Consider the following 18063-nt stretch of genomic DNA (forward strand, 5'->3'; position numbering starts at 1 on the left):
CCCCTGCACCTGCAGGTCAGCTGCTGCAGTCCATCACTGCTGGAAGCAGACTATTTGACAAATGTAGAGCCACACTTGAGAACCCTGAATGCTTCCCATGCTGCCTCCTTGCCTCAGTCTCAGGCAGGGCTGGAATCTAATAACTTGGAGCCAGTGATTTCCTGGCAGAATATTTTATTTCTGCTTACAGTCATTCCTTCTGGAATAGAGGTAGTGCTGTGAAGAGCAGTGAGTGCAGGCTGGATTAGATTTGCTCTAATCCAGTGTTTGCAAACAATGTTTACTTTGCTTTGGTGGAATTTTAGCCATTTCCTTTGTCACTTTGGTGCTCCATCAGAGATAGTTATAAATCTGAGCAGGAAGAAAGGGGGAAAAAATGTTCCAGCCTGTGTAAACCTGGCTTTTTCCAGTGTTCTGAGTAATGCATCTGGGTATTTATAGATCATCTGTATGTGTATATAACATAAAAACTACTAGGGAAAAATCCTTTACTACAAATATTTGAATCAGAGCTGCTGGAGCCAGAGACTGCATGCTGTTTGGCCCACGCTGTTCTCATTAGCAAATGAATAGTGGTGCTTTTCTAATGTAAGGAAGGCAGCCCTAAGCGTCATCTTCCAGGCTTCTAACACTCCAAATCTGCAGCACAAGAGACAACACAAAATAGATTCAAATCTTACATATCGATAGAACAGATCTCAGCAGATCTAGAAAGCAGCAGTGAGACCTGGACAGGCTGGAGAGTTTGGTGGGGAGAAACTGAATGAAATCCAACAAGGACAGGGATAGAGCCTTGCATCTGGGAAAGAACAACCTCATGGGCCAAGATAGGTTTAGAGCTGATCTGTTAGAGAGCAGCTCTGGAAAGAAGGGTCTGGGAATACTGGTGGACAGAAGGATGGCCATAAGTCAGCCATGTACCCTTACAGCCAAGAAGGCCAAGGGTATCCTGGGGTGTACTAAAAGGGCTGTGGTTAGGTTGAGAAAGGTTCTTCTCCCCCTCCACCCCGGTTAAGCCTGATATGGAACACTGTGTCCAGTTCTGGGCCACTCAGTTCAAGAATGACTGCTTGAGAGAGTCCAGCACAGAGCCACAGAGCTGCAGGCAGTGGAACATCCCCTGCGAGGACAGGGTGAGGGAGCTGGGGCTTGGAGCTTGGAGCAGAAGAGCCTGAGGGCTGCCCTCATTGCTGCTGCTGCTAAAGATGTGCAGGGCAGTGTCAGCAGGACGCAGCCAGGCTCTGCTTAGGGATGGCCAAGGACAGGACAAGGGGCACTGGGGGCAAGGTGGAGCAGAGGAGGTGCCACAGGAACAGAAGCAAAAACTTTTCCCCTGTGGGGGTGCCCTGGAGCAGGCTGCCCAGGGAGGTTGTGGAGTCTCCTTCTCTGTTGACATTCAAACCCACCTGGATGAGTTCCTGTGTGACCTGCCCTGGGTGCCCCTGCTCTGGCAGGAGAGCTGGACTGGATGATCTCTGGAGGGCCCTCCCAAGCCTTACCATTCTGTGATTCTGTATGATGAACCAGTCCTGAGATTATTTGACAAACGTCAATCTCAAAGCAACTTGGAGACTTATAAATACCACTGGCAGGATCAAAGGTCATTGTCACCATCTCTGGCTCACACAGGCAATTATTAAGATGAAGGAGAAAATTCTCTGTGCCAGAACTTTGACCCCTTAATAGCGCAGAGTTCTATGTTTAGACCAGAACAAGGAGTTACAACACACAGTATTTTGAGGCTTTATTTCCACTCACTTTATTCCATTCAGGATTTCAAATAGAAATCCTCAGCTGCCGCAGGTTTTGTTTTTGTGTGCAGAGTTCTTCCACAAACAGGGCAGGAGTCATTATTTAAATAGCACATGATTCCACTCACAAATACCCCATCTGAGAATTGAACCAGGGAGACAGACTTGGCATATTTCACCCATTTAAAGGATTATGAAATGCAAAAGAAAAAGTTCTAGAGGATCTGCAAATCCAAACCACCACGAAGGTCTCTCATCCACAGCTCTTGACGCTGCTAGGCTTAATGACAAGTTTTGGCATCAAACCATTTGTGAAGAGTTCCATCCTAAAGAAATAGCAGTAGAACAGTAATGGCAATCAGATCTGTCTGGAGAGACATAGAACAGCTAAGTGATGGAGGCTTTTTCTCCAAAGCTTCCCTCTAATTGGTGCCAAGTGTAAATGAGAGGTTGCTCAAAGGACTCAGGGCCATTTGAGTTCCCACCTTTCTCAGGGGTAACCAGGAGTTCACAGTCATTCCTTGAAATCCAGAGGATCATACAATCAGGCTCACGTCTCTGTCAAACCTGGGATTCATTTGTTCTTGGCTCTATGTTTTAAGGACAATCTCTCTTCTGTAGAAACAGGGAAAATTCCATCCACCTTCATCCCTGCAAAGCTGGCTGGCTTGAATCCCCTCCTTGTCCCTTTTAGCCCTTTGAGGCATTTCCCAGCCTTTTTGTCTACTTCCATGGGCAAGATTCTTTCATAGCAACTGTTTTTAGCAATCTCCTGGAGTAAAGATAGAGATGTCATTAGTCTCCCATGGGCCCTGCTGTGCAGGAGATCTGCCTGCCTGTAATCCTGCAATCAGAACGTTCACTGTCTGTGGGGTTTTGTGAAGTATGGACTTGTTCCATGTTTGCCATTTGGCCACAACCTTCACAAGAGATTCTAGAGCAGTTAGTCTATTAAAAGCATGTCTATGTAAAGAAATTGAGACCTTCAGAAGACCTCTGAAGTGAAAGCAGGAAGACTTCACTCCTCAAAATCCCTTCCAGTTAATTAAGAAATGTATTTCTCTGACAGGCTTTAAGTGTTAGCAGCATGAGCTGAGAGCTGCAGAAGACAAAGGAAGCAAGGAATGCCATCAAGGGATCCACACTGTATTGCTGATCTGTAATAAATCTTAGCAGCATGAAAGCTCAGGAGGATGACATTCCATTTCCTTTGCTCCACCATCTCTAACGTTTCATGGGCCTCTCAGAGACCCAGTCACTCGTAAATCCTTACCAAGACACATGGCTCTGCTGAACACTGCTGCCTTCCTCTGCCCTGTGCTTCTGCACTTCCCGATACCATCTGGGGCCACGGGTGGAATGCTCAAATAAAGCAAGAAAGAGTTCTCTGCTGCTGAGATGGGTAAAGAGCTGTGCCAGCCGCCTATTGCTACCTCTGAGGTCCCACTGTCAGATCATCCTGCACTGGGGCTTCCACCCAGTTTGTGTGATGGACAAAATGCTCACACTTCATCCTGATTATGTTGATGCCTTTTCTAAGAGACAGAAATCCACAGAGTACTCTGAGTAATATTCTGTGAAGAAAGGAAAAAAACAATAGTAACTTGGAAAAGAAGCTCACAAGTTCTACATTGTTTCACAATCCCTCACTAACATTCCTTTCTGAGAACCTTTGTGGACATCAAGCACCGCCTCGAAGTTGATTCACTTTAACTGAGCAGCTAACAGTAGTTACAGCCATGCTGGGAATGTCTGCAGTAGCTGCCCTTCAAAGAGTGGGGCAGGGTGAAAGAATAGGTCAGACATTAAAACTCAGCCCCAGTCCCGACTCATTTGCTACAAGACAGAGGATCCTATCACACCACTGGCAATTGTGAAGATGTTCTTGTGGAGATTTGAAGCAGTTCTTTTGTTTTTCAGACTTCAACTGGAGCACCTCTTCTGTGAGGACAGGCTGAGGCAGCTGAGAGTCTTTAGCCCAGAGAAGAGAAGACTCCAAGGGGACCTTAGAGCTGCCTGCCTATAGCTGAAGGGATCCTGCAGGAAGGCTGCAGAGGGACTTTTCATCAGGGTGTCTAGAGACAGGACAAGGGGGAATGGTTTGAAGCTGAGGCAGAGCAGGCTTAGACTGGAGCTGAGGAAGTTCTTCAGTAGGAGGGTGGTGAGACTCTGGAACAGGCTGCCCAGGGAGGCTGTGGCTGCCTCCTGCTTGGGGGTGTTGAAGGCCAGGCTGTATGAAGCCTTGAGCAGCTGAGTCTAGTTGCGAGGTGTCCCTGCCCATGGTGGGGAGGTTGGAGCAGATGAGCTCTGAGGTCCCTTCCAGCCTGAGCCTGAGGGTCCTATGATTCTGTAAAAAGCTACTGATATTTTGAAAGTTTATTCACCTGACAAAAAAATTCTCCAGGAGGATGAAGTCTCCGAGCATGAGTGCTTTGTAACTGTATCACTGCTGGGCATCTTGCTCCAGCAGCTCGTTCATCTTCTGTAAATGAGGAGGGCAACGAAAGCAGGGCCCAAGCAGGAGTCTCGCACAGCAATTTCAAACAGGACCAAATGAGGTAACAACTGTGCAGCCACAGAGCATAGCCACTGAGACCTGCAGTGGGGGACCAGAGTCAGATTGTCATGTCTGACAGGGAAGGCACAGGAGCATCACAGAATAGAATTTCTGAACTAATACCTGCCTGACCTTGGGAACTGCAGGAAAACTGACAGTTTAGCAGAGACTTCATATGGCCACCAAGGCACATTTGAATATCTAACACACAAGTGTATTTATTGTGCTTTCCTGTCTCACAGGTTTTTCTCTCCTAGTTCCAGTACAAAAAATTCTTCCAAACTAGCTGGAAGGCCTAGGACCAGCTGACAAAGTGAGTTTGCCTCTGTGCATGTATAAAGTATTTAAGAGAAAGCAAGTTCAGCCTCCATTTCCTTCTTCACACAAAGCAAAGGTAGCTAAGCAGCCTTCAGGTGGGACCTGAAGCTGTGTTGGCTTGAAGGTCATCTTTGGAGAAGTATGTGTAGTATGTGGCTTGTGTGCTTCTGCCTACAGTGATTACTTTCCTTGGATTTGTTAGCATGTCCCAGATATCAACCACAACTCCTGTTTTGCTTGGCAAGCCTCCCAACAGCCACCAGATGTTTTCTGCCTCCAAATGACTTCCAAATGATATCCATCTCTCCTTGAACACAGGGTGACTCCTTCTGTCCTGCATTTCTCTGCTGAGCCCTGGCAAATGAAAAGGATTCCTTTTCAGAGCCTCTGCATAGAGCCTCTGTGTTTGCAAAGCTCTACTCTAGACCACCAATGCTAACAGCCAGTACAGCCAGCCAGCCTTACCCTTCTTGACAAGAGCTGAAGGCAAATGTCTTAGGTGTGAAAATCTGTAGTTCAAAATGTCATCCTGGACTGCACCAACAGAAGTGTGGCCAGCAGGTCTAGGGAGGTTCTCCTCCCCCTCTACTCTCCCTGCTGAGACCACACCTGCAATACTGTGTCCAGCTTTGGGCTCCCCCAGTTCAAGAGAGACAGGGACCTGCTGGAGAGAGTTCCATGGAGACCCATGAGGATGATGAAGGGACTGGAACGTCTCTGTTATGAAGAAAGACTGAGAGCCCTGAGGCTGTTTAGTGTGGAGAAGGAAAGGTTGAAAGGGGATCTGCTCAATGTCTATTAATACCTGAGGGGTAGGCGTCAAGATGAAGGTGCCAGGCTCTCTTTGGTGCTGCCCAGTGACAGGACAAGGAATGGCTACAAGCTGGAAGCCAGGAGGTTCCAGCTCAACACAAGGAGACAATTCCATATGGTGAGGGTGCCAGAGCCCTGGAGCAGGCTGCACAGAGAGGCTGTGAATTCTCCTTCTGTGAAGACTTTCCCATACCATTAGGCACAGCCACCCAGCGCAGTGGGGTGTAGGAAGAGCACGTGCAGCATGCTGGTGCTGGCTGAATGCTGAGCATTTGCCTTAGAGATGCTTTCTTTGTCAACTCAATGGTTGTCCGTGGCCTCTCTTGATACCAAACCCATCTTCTGGTCTGGAGGTGCCAGTATTCAGACTTTAGACCACTGCCATCAATCCTCCTTCAAGGACTCCTCATTGCCTGGCATCCTCTGGGATGGTTGCCACGCTGGGCCGGTGGATTCCTTGTGTCTCAGAGGAGCTGCTGCTCAGTGAGTAATCTGGCAGCCATGGCAGCACACCCAGCACACAACCCGAAGCCATTCTCTACTGAGTACGTCCTGTGACACGAACATGTAGCACTTTTATTGGGCTTTATTTTTAAACCCCTTTACCAACGCTGGCAGATGCAAGCCACACGCTAGGGAGTGAGTGACACATGGGGAAACTAGGAAAGGGTGCAGAGAGATGGAAAAATCACTTCTCCAGACCACAGACACAGACAGGGTTTCAAGCTTAAAATAAGAAGCAGCAGGAACTCCTGGATCTCGACTGCATGAAGCACAGCCTCTCTTTGCAGAGGTGAGTGGTGTTATTGATGTGTCCAGTGCACTGCACAGCCACCTTGCAGCCTTTCACAGGGTGGGTTTTGGTGTCGGTAAAAACTGAGTCCACCGTCCATGCAGCTGCACTCCTGAGTCCCCAGGAGCAAGCATAACAACGTATGTCACCTGTCAGTTAATTCTCTGCTCTTTGAGTATTGTTTGCCTTCTGGAGCACCTCTGCTGTGAGGACAGGCTTAGGGAGCTAGGGGTGTTCAGCCTGGAGAAGTGAAGGCTCCAGGGGGAGCTTAGAGCTGCCTGCCAATAGCTGAAGGGATTCTGCAGGAAGGCTGTAGAGGGACTTTCATCAGGGTGTCTAGACAAGGGGGAATGGTTTTAAGCTGAGGCAGAGCAGGCTTAGACTGAAATTAAAGAAGACGTTCTTCAGTAGGAGGGTGGTGAGACTCTGGAATAGGCTGCCCAGGGAGGCTGTGGCTGCCTCCTGCCTGGGGGTGTTGAAGTCCAGGCTGAATGAGGCCTTGAGCATCTGAGTCTAGCTGAGAGGTGTCCCTGCCCATGTTGGGGAGGTTGGAGCAGATGAGCTCTGAGGTCACTTCCAACCTAAGCCCTTCTAGAATTCTGTGATTTTATGAATGTAGTTATCTCTGAAAACAGGTCCAGTCCTGACACATAGGTGCATTGAAGGAGAATCTGCTATGGAGGTAAAGGTTGCTACAGGAAGTGCTGTGTGGTGAGCAAGAGGAGAGCTGAGAAGCTATTAAAGAATCCTGCAGAGTTCATCTGCTTGATACTTGACTGTATCAGGTAAAGAAGGGCTTGCTGTAGCCTCTTGCAAACCAGGTTTTCTAGGGCAGCAAACTGGGGTTTTAGCCTTGGCCCGTTTTTTTTCCCTTGCCCACACATGAAGTCTCAAAAGCCAGTCTGTCTTCTTCTGAACCTCTGTGGTTTTGGCATGAGCTGGTTCTGTGTTGTGGAGAGGTCCCTCCAAACAGCAGCCATCAGAACATCCTTCTCAAGGCAATGGGAGCAGCAACCCCTGCTTTCCAAGAGCCCTTCCTGTACCTGGCTTCCCTGCCTTTCCCTGTGGTGGGAATCTCCCCTGAGGCAGCAAAATTGACGTTTTTCTCCATTGCTGAGCAGCACTGGGCCAGCTCTGGTTCAGTCTCACATTTTTCAGTGAGCAGTGAGCGACTCTTACAAAAGGCCTGTGTCTGTATTCCTAAAGATGGACTGGCACCAATGCCAGCAATGCCACCAGGTGCCAAGGCTCAGGAGTTAATAAGCTGCTCTGCTTCACTGCCTGCCTCCCCCTTCCACCCAGCTGGCTGCAGTCCTTGGTTCTGGCTTTACTGCTGCTAGGCATCTCTGACACAGCTTTGAGACCTGTGTGTAAATCAAACTAGACAGCTTGTGAGCATGGACCACCTACACAGCTCAGCCCTTTGCCATGCTGCACTGCTCCTGCGAGGCAGTGGTAAAATCCTTTCTGTAGCACAGCCTAGCTTCTTCCAGATCACAAACTCTCAGGTTTACTTCTTGTGTGACACCTGGAAGCAGGGCAGCCATTTTTTGTGATTAGCAATATTTCTTCCATGTGATATACAGCAGGAACCATCATTGAGCAAAGTTTTTCCCATCCTTGCTTTTTTACCATTACAGAGCTGCTGGATTTGAAACAAAAATGTGGTTTTCTTAACCACAAAAATCCAACAGGGAACACAAGGCAACAAAATCCTTAAAAGGCTCCTGTTTGGGGGGTTGATTTTAAATATAGTATTAGCAAAGCCCTTTTAAAATCAGCTGTGGCACAAAGCTACAAGCAGAGCACCCAGAGTCAACTGAATGCAGCCTGAAATCAGAAGGCTTTCTATGCAGCTGATTTAATAGCATCATTTGAACATCAGAAATATCATTGTGGTCTCTTCTGCCATGCAACCAGCAACAGGATGAGAGGAAATGGGTTGGGGTTGTACCAGGGGAGGTTTAGGTCAGACATTAGGAAAAAAATCTTTAGTGAGAGAGTGGTGAGGGGTTGGGACAGGGTGCCCAGGGAGGTGGTGGAGTCAGCATCCCTGAAGGTGTTCAAGATTCTGTAGCTGTGATGCTTCAGGACATAGTTTAGTGGTCATGGAAATTGGGTTCTGGTTGGACTCAATGATCTGAAAGGTCTTTTCCAGCCTCAGTGATTCTGTGCAATATAGGGGGTGAGAAAAACTACTGTGGTGTGTCCCCATTTCATCCCATGCTGGAGTGAGTGCAGAAGAGGGCAAGGAAGCTGGAGAAGGGCCTGGAGAATAAATTATTTGAAGAGCAACTGAAGGAGCTGGGGATGGTTAGTGTGAAAAAGAGAAGGCTGAGGGGAGACCTCATGGCTGCCTACAGCTACCTGAAAGGACAGGAGAGGTTGGTGCTGATCTCTTCTCACAGGTCATTAATGATAGAACAAGAGGGAATGGCCTCAAGCTGCACCCAGGGAAGTTTAGATTGGACACTATGAAACATTTTTTCCCAGCAAGAGTGGTCAGGCACTGGAATGGGCTGCCCAGGGAGGTGGTGGAGTCACCAACCCTGGAAGTGCTTAAAAGTAGATTGGATGTGGTGCGTGGGGATACGGTTTAGGGTGCACCTTGTAGAGTAGGGATACTGGTCGGATTTGGTGATCCTGAGAGGCTTTTCCAACTGGAAAGTTTTTATGTCTCTGTGAGTCTGTGATCTCCTTCCTTCAGGAAGTACTGGCATAAGTCTTCTAAACTGTGTTCTATTCTGCAGAATTTCTTACCTTCCTATTCATTACAGGAGCTGTAACCTTGACTAGTTGTGAGCTGACCCTTCAATAAAACAATGGGCTTCAATCAGATGGAATTCCTGCCCCTCTAGGGCTATGCTCTACACTGGGTTGAAGTTGAGCCGCAATTAAAACACAAAAAGCCCTGCACAAGAGTTTTTAAGTGAGCGTTTAGAGCTCCTGTGGGGCTTCATTGGCTGCTTGGCTTGGACATGAAGTGCCACATTATTCACATTTAAATCGCTCTTGTGCTCAATTATCCATTGGTATACACTCCATTACACTGTGTGTTAGAAGAAAGACAGCAATGCAGCAGACAGCAAGACTTCAGTAAAGGTGTGTTTGTTGAGTGCTTTTTGGCAAACCAAAAGAAAACCTGACTTTAGCAGAGCCATGCAAAAGAAAAAAAGTATTTTTGATACTAAAAAGCTAGCAGAGAAAAGGAGAGGTGAAATCTCTGAATCAAACTCTGACCCATTGCCTACTGTGTTTGTGGAAGCCTGGGTAACTGTGACCAAAACTGTCACTGTTGTGCCAGATACAGGCCCCATTAGTTTCTTCTTAGACAGAGGTCTTCTCCTTTGTAGCTTTCACTGCGCACAAAACTGCTTTACTTCTTCCAGCTTCTGCCTCTCACAGGCTGCAATGCAGAGCAGTGGCACTTTGCCATCAATCTCAGAGCATCACTTCCCCAGCTGTCCAAATCAGGTACCTGTCCAGAAGGAAATGAAGCCTCTCTCTGTTGCAAATCCAGATGTAATTCTGGAGGCAATCCATGGTTGTGGATGATGGGATATGCACCTGCATCTGACCCAGTGCTGCCTGGGCACGTGTCCATCACCAGCTTCATGTGTGGCAGGAAGTCCTGGGTGCCCCTCACAGCACCTCTGTAGCTGCTCTGTCTTACAGATGCCTCTTAGAGAGGTCAGCCAGATCCTATCAGATCCTCTGCTGTAGACGGTTTGTCATATTCCTCTAAACTCTTGTCAGCGATACAATCTCCCTCCCCACTCAGGCTGCCATTAGTGCTTCTGTTTCCTATCAAAACCGAGCATGAAGGTTTCTTTCTAATAAGTGGTGAGGTTTTGAATCATTTTCCATCATGCTCAGTACAGACTAATGCGATTTCATGTCTGATGGATATACCTAAACTGGACTTTGCTTTGGCTGACCTGATTAGAATGTTTGGAACATTTGGTATTGGTTATCAGAAATGAATTTGTTTGTCCTTTTTCTGGATCTAGAGAAATTTTGTTTCAAAGCATTAGTAAGTTCCATAATTTCATTATTTATTCTCTAAAATGTCCTGACAATTTCACAGAGGTCCTGATAGTTTCCTTGTGTGCTCCACAGTCCTCAAACTGTGGGATATACAGTAAAAAATAGCCCTGCAGTTAAGAACTCAGAAGAAGCAAACAGCAGCAGTGCTGGTCTGTCCTAGGCACTGCAGTCAGAAATGGGTCATGGATTTGTCAGTGACACCTGCAGACCTCTGTCCTGCCCACTCTTGAGTTCTGTGCTCCTCATACACAGGCTTTGCAATCTCAGCAAGGCCTTGTTGGTTTCTGATGCCATGCCTGCCTTTTTCCAGCATCATTTCTCATTGAAGGTCATTATCACCAATTCTACTGAAGGAACAATTAAGCAAACCTAGGAGACACTTCAGGAAGCAGTGCAGCATGCACTTTACTTAGCCACCCTGCTCTAAGGAAGCCCAGCTTCACTCTTGCCTCCAGTTATGCTGTCCCCAGCTGGAATGAGTCCAGAGGAGGCCACAAAGGCTGGAGCAGCTCTGCTATGAGGACAGGCTGAGGGAGCTGGGACTGTTCAGCCTGGAGAAGAGAAGTCTCCAGGGGGACCTTAGAGTTACCTGGCAATAGCTGAAGACATCCTGCAGGAAGGCTGCAGAGGGACTTTTCATCAGGGTGTCTAGAGACAGGACAAGGGGGAATGGTTTGAAACTGAGGCAGAGCAGGGTTAGACTGGATCTGGGAATGAAGTTCTTCAGTGTGAGGGCAGAGAGACTCTGGAACAGGCTGCTCAGGAAGCCTATGGCTGCCTCCTGCCTGGGGGTGTTGAAGGCCAGGCTGTATGAAGCCTTGAGCAGCTGAGTCTAGTTGCGAGGTGTCCCTGCCCATGGTGGGGAGGTTGGAGGAGATGAGCTCTGAGGTCCCTTCCAACCTGAGCCATTCTAGATTTTACAGCTGTGGAGCACATATAATTTTCAGCCAGCATCTCAGTGAATCTCTGTATTGTAAGCAAACCTGCACAACACGGAAGGTTTCATTTTATTGTTCTGGCTAGCCAATAGAAAGCATCCAAAGACTCTTTCTTCAGTATTTCCTCTGGTGCTTGATCTGATCGAATAAAAAGTGCCTGACTTTTTCCAGCTGACCCAGCCCCCTGCTGCTTGCTCAATCTCACAACAGAAGCACCTCTGGTGGCCCAGCTGCTGGGCTGTGCCTGTTTCATGCGTGCTGCCTGCCCTTGCAGCTGCATCTCTCCCTTCTCTCACTCTGTCTTTTCCTATTTTCAGAGTCTGCTCTCTGGCCCTGCCTTTTTCTCTTTCTTTTTTTATTTTTTCAGTAGTTTTTGCCAATCCAAAATATGTAGACACTAAGTTAAATCACTCATTTTGTTTATGTGGCAACAAGTTCAGACTTCTTGCCGAAAAAATGTCCTTGGCTTTGGACAAAGCAGGCTTTGAGATGCTTCCATCTGTTTTAAATACACCGCAACCGGTGGTATGGAAACCAGCGCCCAAAACTGGTAGCCAATTTGCTGAATAAACCTATATTAAAAAAAAATCAGAATGATTCAACTGCAGACTGTTTTCATATTTTTACATCATTTAATTCCAAAGGAATTCAGACCTTGTATGGAAGAGCTTTAAATACTTGTGAATTTCTCTCACTGGGTGCAGGGTCAAGTAAGCAAATTAACAAGCCCCAGCTCTTTCAGAGTCATTATTTGCTGTAAGAATAAGGTTTAAGGCCTTTATGTTTTTATATAGGACCTTCCTTAATAGGACCTCAGCACTGTTGTAAAGGTAATCTTCCAACCTCTCAGCACTTTCACAGCTCTTTGGAGGTTCTACTGCTGCTTGAAAGGCATTTGAGAGAATTTTCGAGTCAACGGCACACAAAGCCTTGAACAAGCAAGATGCTCTCTGCTTTGTCTTTGGCCTGTTGTGGGAATCTGAGCACATGCTTTTCTCTTCTCTCACCTCCTTTTTAACTTTTCACTGCTAGTTTTACAAGGGGAGAAGTGTTTCTCTAACAAGGTGTATGGACAGCACCAGAAAGAAACACTTCAAACGGTGAGATCTGTCTCTAGACGGAGGGGGAGCTTGTGAAAACTCATGCAGAGCAAGAAGGAGGTTTTCTAGCTCTTTTTCACTCTTCCTGCTCAAATATTTGTCCTGAGGACCTGCAGTGGTGGAAACTGCAGCTTAGTCCTGCATACCAGGTTCACACCATCAAGCATGGCTGCAGTGAAGACTTCTTGAGGGGGCAAGGAGGAAAGCAGAAGAAACAACATTGTGACAGGCTCTTTCCTTGCAGGTTCATGCAGACCTTCTCTGGCACAGAGATGAGTACAAATCTGCTGAGGCCTGCTATCACCTCTCTGTTCCCTTCATCCCTTGATAAGAGCTGCAGCACTTGTTGAAGCCCCTGCTCTCCCCACTCATTTGCTCCCTTTATTCTTAATATGATCCAGCAGCTTTAACTGACCACTTCCCAAGCACACTCAGCACTCCTGCCACCCATCAAGACTCAGGGCACATAGATAAAACTATTGCTTCTCCCATATTATTAGGCCTAAACAAAACAAGGCAAACAAATGCTCTTCACAGTCTGGACCTCGGAGCTGTTTTCCAACAAGGATCCTTTGGTCTCTAGAAAGTTAGAATCATGGAATTACAGAGTACCTAGCTGGCATCTAAAAGGTATGAAAATCAGTGACATGCTAACTGATCTGCCATGCTACTTTGCCACCCCCTTCTATGTTCTGGTTCTAGTTCATCAGGTCTCCCAGTGCTGCCTGAACAAGAGGGATGAGAAGCAAGATGCAGCTCCGCTCTGCACCTCTGCTAGAGGGGCTCCTCCCCTCAGTGAAGCACAAAGCAGGACTGTGCTGCTGCATGCATGGAACTGGTGGCAGTCTGTGGTTGCTATGAGGTGGAGGTTGCATACCCTAAACATAGAAAAATGCTCATTTCTTCTACCATGTGGATACCAAAATATTCCTGAAGGAACAGATCCACGAAAGGTTAGAGTAAGAATTCAGAGCCCTGGAGCAGGATGCTCAGAGAAATTGTGGAGTCTCCTTCTCTGGAGACATTCAAAACCTGCCTGGATGTGTTCCTGTGTGACTTGCTCTGGATGATCCTGCCCTGGCAAGGGGGTTGGACTGGATGATTTCTGGAGGTCCCTTCCAACCCCTCACATTCTGTGATCCTGTGATTATGTGAAGAATTCAATCCCATTCACAAGTCCCCATGACATATCTCACTCTTTGGCCAAATTATCAGCATTGCAATACTGTAGATTCCTTCTGCTAGCAATGTTATTACAAATGAGAGCTTCCATTGCTAACCTGCCAGTACTGTTACTGCTTACTCCCTGGCTTGTGACTTGGGCCTCTTTTGCTCTTTCTTCTAATCTGCTCCCAGTAAATACTTACTGTCACTCCTTCTGAGGACACTACTGCAACATCACCAAAAGACATGTGGAGAGGCATTAGGAACTGAACCTCTCACTTCTCTGAATTTGCACAGCATGAGTTAGTGACAACCACAGGTATTCACATGCAATTAACTGATCCATTCCTTCACTTCTTTTGGACCCTGAACAGCACATATGTAAACTTGCTACTGCTCCAGCCCTTTTGCCTCTCTTAGGAGCAGCACAATATGGCTTTGCATCATTAACTTCTGAGCACTGTAAAATCTCTCATGCTGTAAAAAAGAGACCTTCAAACGACTTCTCACTGTGCTGCAATTTGCACTTCGTCACCTCTGACTACTCCTCAGCAGCTATCACTGCTTAAATCTCCAGTTCCATGTATCACAGAAGGCATCTTGCTGCTATATTCCTAACTTTTATTAGCCTGATGAAATCCTTGGAATCTGTAGCTTTACTGAGTCACTGCTCCACTTTGGCAGAGGCAAGGGGATGGAGTACTCTGATCTGGGACTAGGCTGAGGCTCTGATGCTTACAGTTATGTCCTTATAAGGTATCTTGATTCACTTCAAATCACCACTTTCCTGTAAAGCTTTCATAATGCGTTCAATCCTTTATGTTCAGTAAACCAAAACCTGTCACTTCTGATAGTATTACAACATCAGGTAGGAAACAGCAGCTGAGATTCTGAGTTCTACATACCTCCATGGACAGAGTGAGAAAGGGAGAAGCTGTCTTTTCCAGATAGCAAATAGTTAAAGTACTCACACTGTAAGCAGAGCACAAGGTACAAGGAAGCCCTTAGTCCCTGGGCTCTCAGCAGATTGCTGGCTTGGTCTCACCCAGGCTCCCCTCCAGAGCTGTTTGACACCACCTGTATTTCTCAAACTCAACAAACCTCAGAAGGAAACAGTTACTCCCTTCCGAGGTTCTGATCTATAATCAAAGAGAGGCAGGAGGAGAATTTGAAAGACAGTCCCCAGCTTAAAAGAGGGGCTACCCCCCTGGTTAGCACTAGCTGGGGCAGAGCATGTTCTTGTGCCCAGTGATACTGGGCACTAGGATGGTTGTGCCTTCTCTTCCCTCCTTGTCCAACCAAAGCTACTTCCACCACAATCTCCTAGCGATCTCTCCCACCACTTGCTCTTGGATCCCAAACTTCACAGCTGTGCTCAAGGCTGCAATGTTTGTCTCAGTACTCAGCATCAAGGGCAGAGTGGCACAGACCAGACTGAGGATCTGCTGTATGTATAGCACATGCACAGTCAATGTTCTCTGAGCAGGGGCTCAACTACTGCAACAGGAAGGAGTCACAGAGTCAGAGAATGGCTCAGGTTGGAAGGGACCTCAGAGTTCATCTCCTCCAACCTCCCCACCATGGGCAGGGACACCTCACAACTAGACTCAGCTGCTCAAGGCCTCATCCAGCCTGGCTTTCAACACCCCCAGGCAGCAGGCAGCCACAACCTCCCTGGACAGCCTATTCCAGAGTCTCATCAACCTCCTACTGAAGAACTGTTACAAAATTAGTATTTCATCTTAACTGTGATCATTAATTTGGGTATGAATATCAAATATCTGAAGAACTGTTACAAAATTAGTATTTCATCTTAACTGTGATCATTAATTTGGGTATGAATATCAAATATCATTTATGAATATTCAAAGCCCAGGAAATCCATTAAGATTGGTTTGTATTTTCAGTCAGCAGTAAGTAGTTGCACAGAGGGTATTCCTAAACACAGACCTAAACAGTTTAAACAATCAGAACTTGGCAAATAGGAACGTAAACCCAGGAAAAATTTAACTACCCTTATGGAGCCTTAGCATTAACTGCAGCACATGTACTCATGACATGTTCATCCCCAAGTAAGCTTCCTGTACAAAGACACTTCCAACAGCCATGATTATGGTCCCAAGGGTAAAAATACAAAATACAGAATCACAGAATCATAGAATCAGCCAGGTTGGAAGAGACCTCCAAGATCATCCAGTCCAACCTAGCACCCAGCCCTATCTCATCAACTAGACCATAGCACTAAGTGCCTCAGCCAGGCTTTGCTTGAACCTTTCTAGGGATGGTGACCTGATATTACTAACAAGTGGGTTTAAAATAAGATAACAGCTTTGTGCTACTTCTGAGGCCCTACAGATAGAAGAATGCCTATAGGTAACAGCAGCATAAGGGCTAGAAACACCAGCAGGCAATATTAACTACTTCACCTCCAGTCCCTTTGGGTCTGGAAACAGAGATGTACACAAGTGCTATAAATTCTGTTTCTTGAGTAGCATGCTCTGAAACAGAATCTATTCCAGGCAGAGGGAAGGAGAGAACTGAGTTGCTGTAAGCTGCTGCTACAAGCTGCTACAAGCCACTGTGAACAATGCTTTCTGCAGACAGGGACCCAGGTAAACGATCCGCTCATGGGGCTCAGCACGGCTGGAGACTGGGAAAGGTGTTTTCAAATTGTTCTCCCATGAAATATGCCTTTTTAAAACCAAACTGGCGACTAGGCACATACATCACTTGCTTTGGCCAATGAATTCAAAGTTTCCTGCCTCGTGTGACTACACAGGCACGCCAAGGGGCTGCACAAGACACCTGACGTGGTGCTGGCTGCTAGCCCACAGGGCAGCTTTGCTGAAGCCAACCCCCATTGTTTAGCCTGCTCTCAGCTCGACTCCTGGACTCTAGCACACAGAAGGAGGAGAGCAGGGGACAAAAACAGTCTGGCAGGATTTCTGCCCTGCCAGGACAAGAACTTCTTCCTCAGGTCCAGTCTAACCCTTCTCTCCCTCAGCTTCAAATCATTCTCCCTTGTCCTGTCTCTAGACACCCTGAGGAAAAGTGCCTCTGCAGCCTTCCTGCAGGATCCCTTCAGCTGTTTAAAGCCAACTCTGACGTCCCCCCAGCATTTTCTCTAGGCTAACCAACCCCCGCAGCCTGTCATCACAGCAGAGGTGCTCCAGCCCTGAACAAATTAAAACAGCATATCCAGCAATTGATGGCATTGTCCAGCCGTATCTGGCTACCAACTCAACATGTCAGACAGGTACCTAAAGGGGCTCAATGCCAGCAGTATCTGCTATTCAGATACTAGGGTAAGCAGAGCACTCCAAGTACTCAATTTAAACCCTGCCCTCATCTGCCCACATCATCAGATTGAAATAGCAGCCAGGGCAGCAGAAGTGCAGAGGTGTCTGGGATTTGATTTTCATGCAGACAGGGCATCAACAAAAATGTTAGTGAGAGCAGGTAGGCCTCCATCTTACTGGCAAATTTATAATCAGGAAAAAAATCCAAATGCAACATTCTCTAATTATTTGTAGCAAAACCTGCTCAGAACAAAGTAGGAAGAGGTCACCAGCACAGAACGTGCAGCCAGTCCTTTTCCCAGTAGCCCTAAGTAGAGCATCCTGGCTGCCCTTTCACTCCACTAATGCGCTGGGAATGCAGCTTGCTTTGTCTCTTCTCCTGCAGCAACCCCTACTGTTAAAAATAAACCTGGCATTTTCACCGTCAAGTCCCAAAGGTTATTTTAAGTAAGCACTAACTGAGAGCTCCAAGTGATGCTAATCCTGTTACACAACCTGTTTTGTTTCCCCAGCAGCGTTTTTAGGGAGTAATCTTGTCTCTAAACTGGTCTCCGGGTGCAAAATACACGAACTAAAAATGTTTAAGACAGCTCCCTGAACATGACTCAGGGAACCTGTCTCAAGTATCTGAACTGACATTCCACCCTCTGCTAGGTCAGTAAAAGACTCAGATGTAGGCTAAGATATTTTAAATCCATGATCCAACCTCACTTAAAATAAAAATACAGAAATGAAAACCAGATAGTCAAAACAGACCTAACTTAAAGAAAAATAAACCCATCTCATGTAATTTGTGTTCTTTCCATGTTAATAATTTGATTTTTGAGGAATGTGACCCCAAGTATCTGGGGTTCAGCCTGGAGAAGTCTCCAGAGGGGGACCTGAGAGCTGCCTGCCAGTCGCTGAAGGGATCCTGCAGGAAGACTGCAGAGGGACTTCTTGTCAGGATGTCTAGAGACAGGACAAGGGGGAATGGTTTTAAGCTGAGGCAGAACAGGCTTAGACTGAACTTAAAGAAGACATTCTTCAGTAGGAGGGTGGTGAGACTCTGGAACAGGCTGCCCAGGGAGGCTGTGGCTGCCTCCTACCTAAGGGTGTAAAAGGCCAGGTTGGATGAGGCCTTGAGCAGCTGAGTCTAGTTGTGAGGTGTCCCTGCCCATGGTGGGGAGGTTGAAGGAGATGAGCTCTAGAGTCCCTTCCAACCTGAGACATTCTGCTGTGAGGCAGAGCCCAGACTGACAATGCAAAGCTCATGATTTGTAAAAGTGTGATAGGGCACTGCA

This window comes from Pogoniulus pusillus, chromosome 1 (assembly GCF_015220805.1).
Source record: "Pogoniulus pusillus isolate bPogPus1 chromosome 1, bPogPus1.pri, whole genome shotgun sequence".
Lineage (NCBI taxonomy): Eukaryota > Metazoa > Chordata > Aves > Piciformes > Lybiidae > Pogoniulus > Pogoniulus pusillus.